The following is a 4,235-nucleotide window of genomic DNA, read 5'->3' on the forward strand; positions in this document are numbered from 1 at the left end:
CTCCTACCCCTCAAATTCATATGTTAAGCCCTAACCCTCAGTGTGACTTTTTGAAGATAAGGCATTTAGGGAGGCAATTAAGGTTAAATGAGGTTATAAGGGTGGTTCTGTTTCTCTGGAGAACCCTAATACGTTCTTCTTTTATTCATCTCTAAATCTTGTTAATCAAGGATATATTTATTGATATGTTCCTATAGGAAATTATCTTTCAAGTGTATCCTATCAAAAAAATTCCTTATAACAAATAAAGACAAGGACCATGCTGTGTGTGTGTGTTTTTTTTCCCCCCTTTGCGGTTCTACCAACTTCTCAATGTTTAAAAAGACAAGAGAAAATACATTGCATACCTGCTTTGGACATGGCCAAGTTTGTAGTAGAGAATGTTAAGTGTATATGATTTATTGAAAGGGGGATGATTTTGCCATAATAGGGACTGGCAAATCTGAAATTTGTAGAATAAACTGGTAGCCTGAAGTTTCAGGTAAGAGTCGATGTCGCAGTTCTGAACCTGAAGACTAAAAGGTCAGGCAGAATTTCTATTCTGTGGGCAGAATTCTTTTTGGGAGGGAAATTTTGGTCTTTGCTCTTAAATACTTCATCTTATTGAATGAGACTTATCCATATCATAGAGGGTAATCTGCTCACCTTAAAGTTAACTGATTGTAAATATTAATCATATCCAAAAAATACCTTCATAGCAACATGTAAACTAGTGTTTGACCATAGTCTTACCAGGTCAACACATAAAATCAGCTAGAAATTTGATCATTTAGAATAATATTTTAAGATAATATAAGAGATGACCTAAACAAAAGTTGGCATTTAGGAGAACTCATTGAATGTTAGTTTTTATTTGACTCAATTTTTTTTTAGAAAACAAGTTAAATCAGGAATATTTCAAAATAGCTACTTCCTTTAGGCAGTAAATGCATAACTATTCTCTGTCTGTGAGGAATTAATCAGAATGTATTTGAAATTGCTAAAAGCACTTATGATAAAGAATAGCGTGACTATCAAATAAATGGTTGTTTTTGTTGTCCAGGATGCACCCTTTATCATTTGCTCACTCTCTCTGAGGGATCATTTGCAATGACTCAAACTGTGAGTCAGGAACTGATGTCACAGTAAAATGATTTGTGAGATTCATAAACAACAGGGATTTGATGAATGGATAATTTGATGAATGGAATTGAAATAGTATTTTAAAATGGACATATTTTTCTTGCAGATATCTTTGGGAGAGTTCTTCTGCCTCCTGGAATGGGCTCTCTTTCAACATGAGCCCCATTCTAAGGTAATGGTCCCTTTTGATCATTTGTCAGATGTATGGAACCCCAACCACATTCACCAACTTTACGGCTTTGTTAAGGGCACCAAACGAATAATGCATGTGTAAGGGATTAAATATTAAAAAGTTGATACAAGTAAGACAACGTCTTAACCAAAGAGATTATAAAATGTATCAGAGAATTCATTGGAGGCCATCTTTTGGTTTCAAAGTTTTGTACAATATTTAAATGTATTTTGGCATTTTAGGTGAGAAGGATGGTTTTATTGAATTTTAGATCTTTCAATGTAGGAAGCAAAGCATTAAGGAGTTAATTGAAAACAAAGTTTTAATAGCAGATGCAATAATACGGCTTATATGACTATCAATTTAACAAGGTTAAGTGGTCCCTAAAAAGACTTCTAAGACCAACTATTTTGGTTTATTGTAAAAAATACTGATCATGAAAAATTTTGAGAAAGTGTTCTCTTAACCTTCTGATCCCTCCTTTTTCTGCATTCCTTTAAATGCTGATATTTCTCATTCCAGGACTTTATCTTTTCTTCTTTATATCCTTTCTATGATATTTCAATCTGGACCAAGCCTATGGTCACTTATATTTCAAAAAACTTTCAAAGCTTTGCCTCTAGCTCTCTTCTGATTTCTGGATCACTATTTCCAGCTACTTGGATATGTCAAAAGAATTTCAAACTAAATATGGCCTAAATTGAAGTCTCTATCTTTACCTCTGCATCAGCTTCTGCTTCCAAATCTCTGTCTTGGCTAATGGCATCACCATTGTATTAGTTAGGTGAACCCTTGCTGCTGAGTAAATCCCCAAATCTTAGTGGCTTAACACAATAGATGTTTCTTTCTTACTAATGTAAAGTCCAGTCAATGGGAAGGGCATGTAAGATTTCCCTTGAGGGACCTGAGCTAACAGAGGCTCTTCTTTCATCACCCTGAGCACTGACGTCCAGCTGATGGGGGAAGAGAAAGGAAGATATATTGGAAGATATTTTTATTGATTTTATCCAGATCAAGTGGTGGAAGTGGTGATCATCATCTCCGCTCACATTTCTTTGACCAAAAATTAGTCATGTTGCCGCACCTAACTGTAAGGGAGACCATGATATATAATTTGGCTGTGTGCTCAGAAGTAATAAGGAATAGGTTTGATAGGAATATAGCAGTATCTTCTATAACTCATTTTTCCATTCATGTTAAAAACCTTCTCATCTAAGAATTTTTCTTTCTTTAGCCATTAAGGTAAATAAGTAAATTCTATCTCTCAAATCTATCCTCTCCTTTCTGTTCCTTCTGCCACTATCTTATTCTGGATCCTGATAATTTCTTTTTTTTTTTCTTTTTTAAGTGAGGCATCCCTTGGTTAATCTCAGAGATTGCAAGGACCTTGTCATTTTACAATCCCTTATTTTTTTATTTTTTACACCTACAGCACCTGTAATTCCTAGGTGGTCTCCCATCCAAGTACTAACCAGGCCCGACCCTGCTTAGCTTCCAAGATCAGATGGGATCGGGCTTGTTCAGGGTAGCATGGCCGTAGATGGATCTTGATAATTTCTTCCTTAGACTTTGGAATAGTTTTCAAAAGAACACTTTTGTTGTTTTCGCTATAATTTGTCCTTCATGTTGCAAATGTCTTTCTATAATACCTAATCAATGATACCACTGTAATACTTAAACATTAAACATGAATCTTTAGGATAAAATAAAAAGTGTGGTAAGGTATCATTCTGGCTCCATGTCTCATTATCTACCTGGTGAGCCTCTATTTATTACTTCTTCTGTTATGCCTTTCTTTATGGTCCCTAATTCATCGAAGAATTAGTTGCTTCTTCCTCAATGGTGCTACATACCTCCAGAATAATTTTCACCAGATTATAAACTCCACACACGTTTGTTCAATGCTATATTTCTAGGACCTAGAAATCTTGATATTTAATAAATCTTCAATAAGCATTGGATGAATTAATTATAGTTTTTTTGTGTACGTATCTGTTTGTCATACTAGAATATACAAATTAAAAGTAAAGATTATACCCACTAATTTCTGAATCCCTTATGCCTGAAGCATGGTACATATTAAATAAATTGTTACTGAATTGAGCAAAATGGGTTTTAGAACATATGAGAGAAAATTAATGAGGATGGTTTGCTTAAAGCATAGCAAGATGTTTCTGAAAAAAGGAAACATTAAACATACACATGCAATTAACACCATTCTTTATGAAAACAATTTCTGATTGCCAATTATGTGTCAGGATTGTCCTTGGCACTAGGGCCACAACAATGAATGAAAACAGACACAGTTGCTGCTTTTCTGGAGCTGGTGATCCATGGCTAAGGATCTGGGGTGGCACACAGAAAGATAATTAGCATTGATAGAGCATAAAAAAGGGACCCCAGTTTACACTGTGGGGTTAGAGAAGTGGTCCTTGAAGAAAGTGTACTTAAGTTGTGATGTAAAGATGTAAATAATATGAAGGCATTAACCGGAAGAAGGGAAGAGATGGGTGATTTTTACAAAGGCAGGAGGTAAAGTTTGTTGTTAGAAGAAGCATGATCTATTTGAAAATTTAAAAATTTCAGTGTTTGTACAGCATAAAGTGAGTGAGAAGGAGAGCAATGCAGATGGGGCTGGAGAAAGAGGCAGGGACTAGACAATTATGGTACCCTGTGGGTCATGTGACAAATTTTGGTCTTATTCCTAAGAGCAGTAGAAAGTCACTGAAGTTTTAATTAGTGGGGGACATGATTAATTGTTTGTCTTGAAAAGATTACTCTGTCTATAGTTGGGGTCAGAGCAGATGTGGGATGATCAGTTAAAAGACTATTGCACTTGTTCAAGCGAGGGATGTTGGTAGCTTGGATTATCAGAATAGCAGGTGAGAAAAGAAGTGAGAGTGTTGGGAGTTCTCTAAAGGGTCAAATGGACAAGATGGAG

The 4,235-nt window shown here is 35.3% G+C and overlaps 1 non-coding gene across 1 annotated transcript; it reads right to left on the minus strand.

The window, feature by feature from the left end:
• Positions 1-2,717: 2,717 nt before the first annotated feature.
• LOC111743798 lies at positions 2,718-2,836 on the minus strand. The gene has a single exon (XR_002781883.1). It is a non-coding gene; the product is annotated as a 5S ribosomal RNA (ribosomal RNA).
• Between the last annotated feature and the right edge of the window lie 1,399 nt (positions 2,837-4,235).

This window comes from Pteropus vampyrus, unplaced genomic scaffold (genome assembly GCF_000151845.1).
Source record: "Pteropus vampyrus isolate Shadow unplaced genomic scaffold, Pvam_2.0 Scaffold122, whole genome shotgun sequence".
NCBI lineage: Eukaryota > Metazoa > Chordata > Mammalia > Chiroptera > Pteropodidae > Pteropus > Pteropus vampyrus.